Below are 14,652 nucleotides of genomic sequence, written 5' to 3'. Positions count from 1 at the left end.
TCCAAAACCTGGGTCACAGTGGGAGAAGGTTGACCGGGAGGAGGATCGGCCAGTCAACACAGGAAAAGTTGGCCAGCCCTGTAAGAGGGATGGAAATGCAGGATTAAGTAGCACAGATGCTGCTGCGTGACCAACAGATTTGGCAAGAAATAAAAGGTCTGGTAACACCAAGGGTGGGAAAGAACGTGGGTTACTGGGACTGTACATGGTGGGAAGGCAAACACAGAGCATTCTGGAAGGCCATGTTTGCACTGTATGCAGTGAAGCTCTCCATCTCCCTCCATGGAAGGCACTGCTTTTGGGCTACTGGGTCACAGGCAGGCCTCACACCCTGAGGTCCTTCCGCAACCTGGGTGACCTCCATGAGTCTCTGTTCCTGCCACCACAACCTCACAAATTCCATCTCCGAGTCTTTCCTACCAGTGGCCTTAACTTCAGAAGGACTCAGCAAAATGGGCATGCCAACAGGCAGCTTTCTTTGGCCCACAGACAGTAGCATTGGAAATTGTATTAGAAGCACCCAAGCTGTTGGCCATGTTTATAAGCAAGAATAATCTAGATCCTACTGGATAGTCAAAGGTGCTCAAATAATGATGACTTTCCGTGACGTCCTATCAGATTAAAGTGGCCGTTCAAATCAACAGAGCTTTTGTCTCATCCATGTCAGACTAACTAAAAAGACATCAGCTGGGAAGGAAATCATGTGTTTAATTGCATGCTAAAATTATGGCTACAATTAGTAGAAAATTTCAGTCACTGCACTCCTCAGGGAGGCTGAAGGCAGGCTCAAGAGGACAGGAATTATTTCCGACCTTGAATTTCTGTTGCCAGGATATACAGCATATGCTTCACCTTGTTTATCATTCCAAGTAGCGAGAAATTTATTTTCTTTTCCTGTTTTTCTTCAGTTAAGAATAGAACTATTATGTGAATTTCCATCTGTACAGATGATAAATCCAAAGACATGTTTTAAGAGATCTTAAAATGGTAACATTTTTTTCCAGTCCAGATCAAAGGGTAAAGCCCCCAAGAAGAATTATACTAGCCAGGGAAAATAAACACATTTAAAACACACACACAGACACACAAAAGCATATCTATAAAACGACATCTGGGCTCCTATGGTGATATAATCAAGTTGTTCTTAAATATTAAGTCCCAGCATTCTTTCTACCCAGAGCTGCAGGTTAAGCACGTGTTAAACACGCTTATGCTGCATGTTTAAAGCAGGAAAGCTCTCAGCTGGAGCCTAACCACCCATGAACTCATCTCCAGCAGAACTTTTCAAGGCCCTAACAGCTGTAAACCAGAGTGCCTCCCTGCAGATTCCCTGTGTAGATACAAAAACTGGTGTCCACACCCCTTTGGACAATGCTTCACTGACTTCAGCCACCAGCCAAGAAGGCTCAGACCACCTCTCCGGGCCCCAGTTTGTTCTGGTGCAACAGGACAGTTGTCCTGGGACGGTTACAAAGGTGTACATAGGTTAGTACACAGCCCAGCACAGTGAGTGTACAGGAAATCAGTCACTATTATTACTATTGTCATGCCTACCACTGTCCATGGTAGTATATGGGCAAATTGCAGGGATGGGACAGAAAAATATTATGCCAAAAAAGTATACTCTGAAAGAAAAATGGAGAGAACAAAAGGCGTGTACCATTGCTTCTTGGCCTGGCTGGGAGCAAGCCCACATTCTCTGCTCTCCAGAGCTGGCCCTGTGTGGCCATGAATGGGCTAGACCTCAGCCAACCTTTGGGGACCAGTATGGGACATGGGCACTAGACACTGAGCCTCAGGTCAGCCCACCCAAGCACAATCCCTAAAGGCAGTTATCTGCCACCAAGGAGGCATTCTCACCCCGCAGGCTTCCTCTTCATTCTACTTTCAATCTGTTCAGAACCTGAGCAGGCAGGAGGCTGTTACTGATGGAAACTCCAATAGTAGGTTACATGCTGGGACCTCAAGAAATTAAGCAAATCAGTGGCATTGAGGGGTTCAAAATAAGCCTGGGACCAGGCTGGAGCCACTGCCTGCTAGAGGAGTTTGATCTGGATGTGCAGGATTGTGCCTAGAGCCTTTGGGAGTATGACTTTGGAAGCCGCTAGCATCCATGGTGATTCTGACCTCAAGTACAGAGCTGCTTCTACAGAGACAGGAGTGTTCCTTGGCATCCCCAGAGGCTTGGCCAGTGCCAGTGAACCACCACTGGGACAACACAGCAGCAGACGCCTGGCTCAAAGGTGCCTGGAAAGCTGAGGCAAGGGCTCTGGGGCCTTAGGCAGAGACCAGTAGCTCTAGGAATGACATGTCCTAAGTGATTTGGTGGTGAAAATATCTGTTTTGTCAGCAAATGGGTACATTACAGGCCCTTCCCACCCTGGCAGCTGATTTTCTCACAGTTTGAGGGCTAGGCCTAGGTCTGACGGCATGCCACACTTAGGGCCATGGAGGGAACTGGAAAGGCAGACCTGGGGCTCTTGTGGCTTTTTCCCAGGCTTTGGGCTCCCCTTATCAGGGTTCTCCACTTGGCTCTGCAACTGCACAGAGGTGGTGTCTACATCTGAGGGTGGTGTCTACAACAGATTCATTTCTTGGAAACAAGTGTCTCAAGCCTGGAACTTTGTAGCAAGAAGCATTGGAGGACCCAAAATACCTAACTATGGAAAAGTGAGGGCACCTTTCACTAACAGGGCCACCCTCAATTCCAAACTAGAGTGTCAAAACCATGAGAAGAAACAAACATTACAATGGTAAATGTCTAGGACCAAAGTTAACCTTTAGCTGGGAAGTTAAATTCCCAACTATGCCTACATCCTGAGGTCATAAATTCAAGGCAATTAAGGTAGCCTTCTTGCATAACAGGAGATCCAAGGCACGGAGCTCCCTGATTATCAAACTTTGCTCAGACATCTCTGGGCCCTGCTGGGGTCCTTGACATCACTCTGCCTGGGATAACTCTGTATGGTTGAAGGCTGCATGGTTGTCTAACTGAGGCCCAAGGAAGCCTGTGTAGGGATGATGCAGTGTTTGAGGCCCCCAAAGGACCTACAAGGACACCTGTACAACACACCTCAGACACAGCTTGGACAAGGCTGCTGCATGAACCCAGACTCAATCGAGCATGGCCACCCTTATACAAAGAACAGCAGGGGAGGTGGCTTCTGAGCTCATGAGGTCATGGGATATGATTTCATATCTTACTTCCTTTGGTCTTCAAAGCTTTTGGATTTGATTATGTTATAGAATTAATCTTGGCCTGTAATTTCTCCCTGGGACTGTAATAATGGGATAGGATCTGCATTCAAATCCACTGCATTTCCATGTTGCTGGCATTTTATTATGAGTTTCTTAAGTATTTTACTATTGCAGTATATTGTCACTTAACCTCACTGCAGGAGCTCTGGTGTGCTGGGCTGGGCATTGTGGCTGGACACGGCTTGGGAAACAGCCTAGGGAATAAGTCTTCACCTTGGGAGCAGAGTGGCCTTGGAAGGGCTTCACGGCAGGGTTCTGACCCAGTTCAGAGCCTCCAAGGACAAAAGACAGCAGGAGCAGCCTAACAGAGGCTCCAAGGTAGACTGGTCTGAGCTGGTGAGGCTTCCTTCCCTGACAGGGCACCCCCATGACCAGAGTGAGCCTCTGCTCAGAACCACCCTCCATCAGTTCCTGTCACTCCCATGACAAGAGCCATAGTCCCTGGAGTAGCATGCCCTCTATTGTGCATGCTCTTTTTCTGTCTCTACACACACACACACACACACACACACACACACACGCACGTATAGTTCTTCTTGTAAGTATTGTTGAGAAGTAAGACAAAGTGATCCCTGTAAGTTTTCCCAACTTAAAAGTACGTTATTATAGTACCATAGAATACATGGGGGAAGTGGCTCACTCAGGCTGCTGTGTTGGGTATGTCCTGAAAGGAGACCCAGCTGGAGGCAGGAGGCCCATTAAGAGGCTGTCACAAAAATTCAGATGAAAGATGTAGACGGCCTGCGCCAGGGTGGGTGCAGAAGCGGCGTTCTGCTCTCAGCTTCTGTGTGCATGTCCCAGGCGAGGCAAACAGGATTTGCTGATAGACCAGATGTGGGGAGGAGGAGCCATGCCAAACTCTGAAGTTTCACCCCATAAATGCATTTATTAGAAAATAAGACTAAAACCAAATTATTAGAAAATAAGACTAAACCCAAATGAAATAAGAAATCAGGAAAAGAAACCAAATAAATCACACACTCATTAAAGTGAAGATGAAGTGAAAAGAGTGAAGATGAAGTGAAAAGAGTGAAGAAGATTAAAGCAAAACAATGAAACGCAAAAAAACTAAAAACGCTGATTAAGAAAAAAAGGAGGAAAATACAACCAAACCACATGAGAAAATTAATGTGACTCTAGATATACAGATCTTTCAAAATAATTTTAAAAATCTATAAAATTGCCGGGCACGGTGGCTCACGCCTGTAATCCCAGCACTTTGAGAGGCTGAGGCGGGCGGATCACGAGGTCAGGAGATCGAGACCATCCTGGCTAACACAGTGAAACCCCATCTCTACTAAAAATACAAAAAACTAGCTGGGCGTGGTGGCATACGCCTATACTCCCAGCTGCTTGGGAGACTGAGGCAGAAGAATCACTTGAACCCGGGAGGCGGAGGTTGCAATGAGCCGAGATCACGCCACTGCACTCCAGCCTGGCGACAGAGCAAGACTCCATCTCAAAAAAAAAAAAAAAAAAAATCTATAAAATTGTCTTCTAATAAGTTGGAAAATCCAGCTGTGAAGGAGAGGACAGGTAAAGTTCACTGCCCAGAGGAACTTGAGGGATATTGGGAAACTTCCTTGGCAACAGCCAAGGAAGCCAGCCCGAACAGATCACTAACAAGTTCTATTAAACAGTAACGCCTATGTGATTTAAATTGGTCCAGACCACGGGAAAAGGTGTAAAGCTTTCTAGTCTATTCTGCAAGGCCAGTATCACCCTTACACTAAAATTAGACAGGAATTTTTTTTAAAGCATAGACAAATTTCTCTTTTGAATACAGATGCAAAAATTCTACACTAACAACACTTAGGAAATTTCTTGCAGGCATTTATTAGAAGAACACTATGCAGTGGCCAGGGAAGGTTTAATCAGCATGGCTCACGATTAGGAAATGCATTTACCAGGTTAACACTTAGTGAAAAAGACTGGAAAAAATCAAATTCCCTTCCTGTTTAAAAATGAAACTCTTAATTTGGCTAGAAACCCGCTTCTTTAAGAAGACTATGTAGGGACCTCTTTTTCCTGCAGTCAGGTAACTTAGGCACCCTGAATAATCCTCCTCACCTCCTAAGAAGTAAATCAATATATTTAAAAAGATATCATAAGTGGGAGTTGAACAATGAGAACACATGGACACAGGGAAGGGAACATCAAACACCAGGGCCTTTCAGGGGGTCGGGGGCAAGGGGAGGGAGAGCATTAGGACAAATATCGAATGCATGTGGGGCTTAAAGCCTAGATGACAGGTTGATAGGTGCAGCAAACACCATGGCACATGTATACCTATGTAACAAATCTGCACATTCTGCACATGTATCCCAAAACTTAAAGTAAAATAAATTTTTTTTTTTTTTTTTGAGACAGAGTCTCGCTCTGTCACACAGGCTGGAGTGCAGTGGCACAATCTCTGCTCACTGCAACCTCCGCCTCCTGGGTTCACACCATTCTCCCGCCTCAGCCTCCCAAGTAGCTGGGACTACAGGCGCCCGCCACCATGCCCGGCTAATTTTTTATATTTTTAGTAGAGACAGGGTTTCACCGTGTTAGCCAGGATAGTCTCAATCTCCTGACCTTGTGATCCGCCTGCCTTGGCCTCCCAAAGTGCTGGGATTACAGGCGTGAGCCACCATGCCTGGCCCAAAAAATTTTTTTAAAAAAGTAAATATATTAGCCAAGGTGTTCTGGATCTCGTAATTGAATGCTAACCAAGATAATGAGATTCACCCAGCCATTTTAGCATACACAGATCATTTAAGAATATAACCATTATTAAAAATACATAAGATTTTTATTAAAGTCCTAATTTATTTTTACATTTCTAATGCAAATATATATATGGAATAAACTTATTTCAAAAAAAAAGATGGATTGATTAAGCAAGTACTTCAGTAATAACTGTTACAGGCAAAGACCATGGATGGAGGCTAAAATTAGTGAGTGGGAGTAGGTTGAGTAACAGGATATTTGCATAGTCTCAAATTATCTCCACACAAAACACTGACCAATTACAAAGTGGAAAACAGTAACTTGACAGAGAAAAATCTGGCAAATAATGTGACATGTCGACATCATATGCCCCAACACGATGCACTGAGAAGGGTACAAGATCACTTTTGTAGTGTTCCTGCCAAAAATGCCTAACTTTAATCATGAGAAGACATCAGGCAGACACATAATGAGGGACATTCTACAAACTGACAAAATAAGTGACTCTTCAAAAATGGCAACGTCATGAAAAACAAGGAAAGACAAGGCAATCACCACATACTGGGAGAGACTAAGGAGCTGCAACAACTAAATGCGGTTTGGAATTCTGGATTGAATCCTGGACCAGAAAAAACGATATTAGTGGGACAACTGGCAAAATTCAAATAAGGTCTGTAGTTTAGTCAATAGTATGTTATCCGTGTTAATTTCCTCATTTTGATAACTGTACTATGTAAAATGTTATCAATAGAAGTTGGATGAAGCTTATTATTTGTCGAACTTCTCCGTAAGCCTAAATTATTTCAAAATAAAAAGTTAACAGCCAGGCATGGTGGCATGCACCTATAGTTCCAGGTATTTGAGAGGCTGAGAGGCAGGAGGATCACTTGAACCCAGGAGTTCCAGACCAGCCTGGGCAACATGGCAATACTCTACCTCTTAAAAAAATTTCTTTAAATTAAGTATGGTGGCACATGCCCATAGTCCCAGGTATTTGGAGACTAAGGCAGGAGGATTGCTTGAGACCAGGAGCTCAAGGCTGCAGTGAGCTATGATCATGCCACTGTATTCCAGCCTGGGTGAAAGAATGAGACCCTATCTCAAAAAAAAAAAGAAAAAAAGAAAGTCAGCCTATGAAAGCTGTAGGAAAATGTTTAAAAATAAAAATGAATAAAATGAAATACAAAAGAGTTAAAGAAATATATTCCATCCAGCATTAATTTAGTTGGTTCAGTTGAGAGGTTTTTTGCCTAAGCCACTAGAAGGCTGGCGTTGCCACCAACTGAGATAGGTAAGCCCACAGCGGCATGGGTTGGGGTTAGGAAGTGAAATTAAGAGGTCAGGGTTAGACCCATTGAGTTTGGGGGTCTCTTAGATACCCAAGTGGGGATATGTAAACAGGCAGTCAAACTTAATGTGTCCAATACGGGGACCCAGAGGATTGATGAATTCATAACTTTAACACACTCCAGATAAAAATAATATGATTACTTTCTGGAAGTATATAAGCTGATTTAAAAATTCATATGAAAAAATAAACGTTTAAGAAGAGCTAGGAAAAACTCTAAAGGACAATGTGGGAGAAATTCACCTTACCTGGTAGGAAAGCATAGTAAAAATCCTCAATAACTAAAACAGTGTGTCTTCAGCATATATACAGATAAGACAGACAGACAAAAAGAATAGATAGAAACGAAATTTTTTCAGTGAATGGAAGTTTTTAAAAATTAAAATTAAAAACTAAAAATAATAAATAAAATTTAAAAGTTCATAAATACATACAAGAATTTACTAGAAGATAAAGCCAGAAACTCAATTAGTAAAGCTAAAGGTGGCTTTTTAAATAAATAGTTTTGGGAAGCCATTTAGTAAATACCTGAAGAAAAAGATAAGTGTTCAATCCATGCTTTACATTTATATGGGATAAACTACAAACAGATAAAAGATTTCAAAGTAAAAAATGAAAGCATAAAAGCAGGAGAGGAGGCCAGGTGCGGTGGCTCACCCCTGTAATCCCAGCACTTTGGGAGGCCGAGGCGGGCAGATCATGAGCTCAGGAGTTCAAGACCAGCCTGGGCAACACAGTGAAACCCCGTCTCTACTAAAATACAAAGAATTAGCCAGGCGTGGCGGTGTGCACCTGTAGTCCTAGCTACTCGGGAGGCTGAGGCAGGAGAATCGTGTGAATCCAGGAGGCGGAGGTTGCAGTGAGCCGAGATTGTGCCACTGCATTCCAGCCTGGGCGACAGAGTGAGACTCCTTCTCCAAAAACAAATTAAAAACAAAAAAAGGAAGAGAGGCAAAAATAGCCAAATTTGTTTGTAATTTTGGAGTAGAAAATGTCATATGAGTCATAGAAAACTTGATTCAAAAGCCAGCAGACATTTCAAAAAATTGACAATCTACTGCTTAAGGATCAAAATTGTCTACCCAGCAAACAGTCCCTTAAGCAAGGTCAAGGGGCAAATGACAAAATAGAGAAAGATAGCTGCAACTCATAGCATGTATAAAGCACTCACAGAAATAAAGAACCTGACAAATAACTTGACAGAAAAAATGAACAGGCCAGGGGAGGTAGCTCATGCCTGTAATCCCAGCACTTTGGGAGGCTAATGTGGGAAGACGGCTTGAGCCTAGGAACTTGAGACCAGCCTGGGCAACACAGTGAGACCCTGTCTCTACAAAATATAAAAATAGCCAGGCACGGTGACTCACGCCTGTGATCCCAGCACTTTGGAAGGCCGAAGCAGGAGTACCTGAGATCAACAGTTCGAGACAAGCCTGGCCAACATGGTGAAACCCCATCTCTACTAAACATACAAAAATTAGCTGGGCGTGGTGGCAGGTGCCTGTAATCCCAGCTACTCAGGAGGCTGAGGCAGGAGAATTGCTTGAACCAGGGAAGTGGAGGTTGCAGTGAGCCAAGATGATGCCATTACATTCCAGCCTGGGCAACAAGAGCAAAACTCCATCTCAAAAAAAAAAAACTATATGTGTGTGTCTGTGTGTGTATAATTATGTATATATACACATGTATGTGTATAATTATGTATATACATATACATATATGTATGCATATATAATTTTTGTATTATACATGTATTAATATGTATTATATATGTATTTATATATATAATTTTTATATCTATATTAGCTGGGCATGGTGGTACATGCCTGTGGCCCCAGCTACTCAGGAGGCTGAGGTGGGAGGATTGCTTTAGCCTGGGAGGTTGAGGCTGCAGTGACCCATGATCATGATGCCACTACACTCCAGCCTGGGTGACAAAGAGCCAGACCCTGTCTCAAAAAAAAAACAAAAAAAGGACAAAGCACATAAACAGTTAAGAGAAAAGGAAATAAGTCAGTCAAACATCTGAAAAAATGTCCAACCACACTCTGTACATTAAAACTACAGTGGGATATCTATCAGATGGGTGAAATTCTAGAAGTTCAAAATACACTCTGCCAATAGAGCTAGGAGAAATATGGTAGTCTCACACTGCAGAAAGGTGCGGTGCCTACAAACGGCCATCTGGCACCATCTATCCCATTTCTGAGAATTTCTCCAACAGGTATCTCCCAACTGCATATGAAGTGGCATATGTACAAATGTATTCATTATGTCACTGTTGTTTTTAAGAGACAAAAATTAGAAATAATCCAGGTCCAACAATACAAGATCTATTAAATAAGCCAGGCTATGGTCCTGCCATAGAACAGTACACAGCAGTTAAAAAGAACAAATTAAAAAGAGATTTAATTTGTTCAGAATAGAAGAGAAAAAAAAAAGAAAGAAGTCTCTATGAACTGGTATGAAAAGAATCTCTAGGACATACTGTGAATTTTTTTTTAAAGCCAAGATATAAAACAGTACATCACATCATACCTTTTGTATAGAAAGGGGAATATTTTTAAAAATTCATATTTGCTCACATTTGCAAAAGGACAGATGGATAGAAAAAATTAATAAAAGTAATTACCTCTAGAGAGCAAGAAAAACAGGCCGGACAGAGACACGAATGAGAGCAAACCTTTCCAATTTAGACCTTTTCATATCATTTTGATGTTTGAACTGCCTCATCATACTACCTATTCAAGCATTAATTAGAAGAATAAAGTTAGAGGACTCACACCTCCCAATTTCAAAACTTACTACAAAGTTACAGTAATCAAAACAGTATGGTACTGTGTAAGTACAGAAACATAGAACAATGAACTAGAACTGTGAGTCCAGAAGTAAACCCTCATATATATGGTCACAAATATATATATATGTGTGTGTATATGTATATACATTATATTATATATACACATTATTAAAAATTATATATCTAATATTATATATTATATATAATTTTTTTCTGAATTCGTAGTCCCTGAATCAATAAGGTTTTGAACTCTTCCCATTCCTCCTGCTGAATGATTCAGACTTTTCCTTTCATCCCAAGTCACCTTATTTTTGGATTGTAACAACACTGAACAGAAGTTTCTTTCTACCTGTGCCTGTATCTTCTTTTAAAAATTATCTTTATTTCTTCCAATTGAATTGTCATAATAGACTCTCGGCTAAGGAGAAAGAGCCGATCCTGCAATTCATGGCCAGAAGTGCGGAGGAAATTCAGGAAATGAGATAAAAGTGAGGAAGGAGAATAAGGACAGGAGGGGGAAAGAGCCCAGAGAGAATGGAAAGAATAGAAAGGATGGCAAAGTCACCAAAATGGACCAGTCCTCATCTCCTGAGACCCAGAGGCATTCATTACACAAAATCACAAAGCACCCACTGTGCATAAGGCATGCTGCCATTAGTGCAGGAGTGCAAAACCCCACCATACCACTGACACTGCTTTTTTAAAAAAATTTTTTTAGAGACAGGGTCTTACTCTATCACTAGGGCTAGAGTGCAGTGGCGTGATCATAGCTTGCTGCTGCCTTGAACTCCTGGGCCCAAGCAATCCTCCTGCCTCAGCCTCTCAATTAGCTGGGACTATAGGTGTGCACCATCACACTCAGCTAATTTTTTCTTTTTTTTTCTTTTTCTTTTTTTTTTTTTTTTAGAAATGGGGTATTGCTATGTTGCCCAGGCTGGTCTAGAACTCCTGGGCTGAAGTGATTCTCCTGCTTCGACCTCCCAAAGTGCTGGGATTATAGGTGTGAGCCACTGTGGTGGCTGACATTGCTTTTAGGGTGGCCATGGTTATTTTAGGTAGGGGAAGGGAGAACTGGCAAGATCAGGTTGCTGTTCACAATAGACAATCAACTAAGCAAATCAATGAAATCACGAAAAGATAGGGTTTAAGAACGAAAGTAGATATAGTTAGCCATTTGGGAAGAGGGATGCTACATTGTAGCTGTGGAGATGATTTACGTGTAAGACCAAAAAAGAGACATGCAGGAATAAATAATGAAGTCAGTAAGCAAATTAATGAAGAGAATGAAAGAAAAGGAAAGAATGAGAGAAAATATAAACGTATTTGGCCAAAATCAGTTGGACATCTGTGTCAAACTTTTACACAAGAGCAACAGCCTGTACCACAGTTTGCCAACCCTACCATTCATTAACAATGAAGACACGATCCCACATTGTAATTTCCTAAATTTACAAGAAAAATAATGCCTTTGGCATCACAGTCTTTGCCAAAGTATATAGAACAGGCTTCCACTGAAAGTTCACTCATGCTGTTAAAATGCTTTAAATAGTAAACAGAGTAGAAAATTAAACAAATCCACAGAAATCAAGTACTAAGCACGAAACAAAAACTAGACGTGGTCTTCCAGCTCCTGGCACTTTCTCTTTGCATTATGAAGTGGGAGACGCACAGGCATCACGGACATCCCATGGAGCACACAGAGCAGAAGCGTTCATAAACTGCTGCCCTCCTGAAGTGTCTGTCCACATTTCTCTAGCTCTTAGATGCCCACAACAAATCAGACCCAGCAGAGAATATACAGGTAATCCTTTTGAATACTGTAGCAGCTTCTGATTTGCTGAACAAAGCTGACTAGTGAATGTTTCCCTGAGCCCATTACAAATGCCTCAGAGCTGGAACTAGAAGCTTGAGAGCAAAGGTTGCCCTTCTCCACTATTCCATTTTGGTATAACTTTTTTTTTCTAACTATAAAAGCAATGCATGCTTAACACTCAACTTGGACAGCGTTCAATGCCTCCTGCCAAATGGGGCCTTCAGCATTCATATGAAGGCTGGAGATCCCTGAAGGGCTGTCGAGGATACAAGTGACCCAGTTTCCTGTGCCTACTCGGTCTGGGGACCCAATAATGCACCCTCAACATTTAGCTCATTCTCAGTAGAGGGGAAAATATGACAGGACTATTCACTAGAGTTTTTCCCCTAAAGCAATGATTTGAGAAACAGCCATGAAATGAGGAAAGTTCCACCCTTTGAGAGCAGCAGGGTTACAAGCTGTGGAAGACTAGAGATGGCTGCAAACTCTGACACTCCTGCCATTACAGCGTGGAACTATCCCCTCCTCTTGAATCTGGGTAGGCTGTGAGACTGCTTTGACCAACATTACATGACAGAAGTGAGGCTGTGCCACTTTCCAGGCCTGGTCTGAAGGGATCAGCACATCTATTCCCATCTTGGAATGCCTGCTCTTGCAATGCTCACTGTGGAGGAAGCCAGCACCATGTTAGGAAGCCAACTGCCCTGACACCACCAGATTGGGAGGAGCCCAGCAACGTGGGGAGGCCAAGGATGAGAAGTGGGGAGGAGTAGGGGGAGGAAAGCAGAAAGGGGAAGAGGGTACACTGCGGCCGTTTTAGAAGGAAGAAAGGAAGGAAGGAAGGGATTGAAGGAGAGTGGAAGAAAGAGTGAGCAGGAGGAAGGGAAGGAGGAAGGGAGAGAGGGAGGGAGAAGGGAAAATGTGTGCAAGCCTAGGGAGCTTGCTGGGACACAGGAAGTGCCTCTAAATGGGCCCAAACAAAAAACCCTTCCTGATACTACAGCCTGCAGCTTCTCTCATCCTTCTCATCTCAGCTTAAATATCTGTCCCGGCTGTCTTCGCCGCTAACAAACATAGAAGTCAGCCAGTGCACCAGATGACCAAGTTGCCAGATTGCCAACAGTGTTTTTCAGCAATGTGGTCTCTCTTCCACTCCTCCATCCAAGTCTGTCCCTGAACCTCTTGAACCTGCTCAGGCCAGTCACACACCTGCCTAGAGCTGGGTACTCCAGCAGCTTTACTGGGGACCTGGCCGTGAACTCTGTCATTTCTCCAGCCGAAGCAGACAGCTAATCCTCCTGCCCTGATGTTCATCCTATCCCTACCTTGTCTCCTATGCAAAGAGGAGTGCATTTTTACACAATGCATTCACGATATCACCGGGCCCAAGTTTTCCCGAGAACTGCACTGCCACAGGGCTGCTTCTTAGGGTGGCCAGCCATCCTAGTTTGCCCAGGACTTAGGGGTTTCTAGGGATGTGGGATGCTCAGTTCTTGAGCAGGAGCATGCTGGGAAAACCTGATCTCTGCTCTGAGGCTGGTCTGTCCAGTGCCCCAGGTCATTACAATAGAAAAAGAGGCTCAGAGAGTTTTTAAAAGAAAAATAGGCCGGTGCAGTGACTCACACCTGTATCCCAGCACTTTGGGAGGCCAAGGCGGGCAGATCATTTGAGCCCAGGAGTTTGAGACCAGCCTGGGCAACATGGCGAAACTGTCTCCAATCTTTTACACTTTATGTAAAATATAAAAGAAAAACAGTGGGGGTGTTTCCAATTTAAATAGCATGCACCCTAATGGCCAGTCAATATTTAACGAGGGGCAACAGTACATACGCACATACAAGCATAAAGATCAACAACATTCTGCATGGATATTGGTTTGATGAGTCAAGAAGATTCAACAAATGACCTAAACACAGCTCAGACAAAATCATGCCCAAGCACATGTGCAGCCACCACCTTAGCGACTAACTCTGTTATTCATCCCTAACACTCCCTCAAAGCATGCATCACACCAGTCACCTCAGAAGATCCTGATGACACTTGTTTCTGAAAGGAGAATCGCTCATATACAACTGGTAAATGAAAGTGCATATACCACAGAGGCTGTATCTGGGCAGCGGTGGGTTTTCTCAGACAAGGAGAGCCAGACTAGTGGGAATAAAATGACAGCCTTCAACAGAAAAGCCCTCAGCACTGGCAGCAGAAGCCCCTAAAAGTATCTTATGAAAATAAAAAACAAGTGCCTACTGCCTTCCAATCCAGCCACAGGACTTTGGTGTTCTGCTATTAACTCCATTTTTCCCATAAGCCCTGAGAGTTTTAGCAGCAGTTTCGCAGAGCAGGAGGTTTCTGAGGAACGTTTACCACACTGTGGCAGAAACAGCCACACTAGTTTAGCATCCCTCTTCTCTAGATCGTGAGCTCCTTTAGGGCAGGAACTGCATCACTCTTACTCGGCACTGTATACCCAGAGCCTAGCACAAGGGCTGACAGATAAAGTGTCTTATTGATGGATAAGTTACAAAACTGACTTGAATGGAACCAATAACATCTCCCCCAGCAGAAACAGGACTGAAATCCTGGATGAACATCCTGCTCAGAGAGGAAGGACACTCTGGCCTCAGGGCACACTGCTCCCCTTCCTAGGCCCAAATGAGGCCCAAAACCCCTCCGCTGATTTCCTTGATCATGACAGAGAAGGCAGGAAAGTCCCAGTAGAC

The 14,652-nt window shown here is 43.2% G+C and overlaps 1 protein-coding gene across 1 annotated transcript in view; it reads right to left on the bottom strand.

Moving 5' to 3' along the window:
- Nucleotides 1-14,652, bottom strand: part of DTD1 (D-aminoacyl-tRNA deacylase 1) — a 173,169-nt gene that overhangs the window by 138,993 nt on the left and 19,524 nt on the right. The gene's annotated exons all lie outside the window — the stretch shown is intronic.

Source organism: Pongo pygmaeus, chromosome 21, assembly GCF_028885625.2.
Source record: "Pongo pygmaeus isolate AG05252 chromosome 21, NHGRI_mPonPyg2-v2.0_pri, whole genome shotgun sequence".
NCBI lineage: Eukaryota > Metazoa > Chordata > Mammalia > Primates > Hominidae > Pongo > Pongo pygmaeus.
This window is presented reverse-complemented; position numbering and strand designations above follow the sequence as displayed.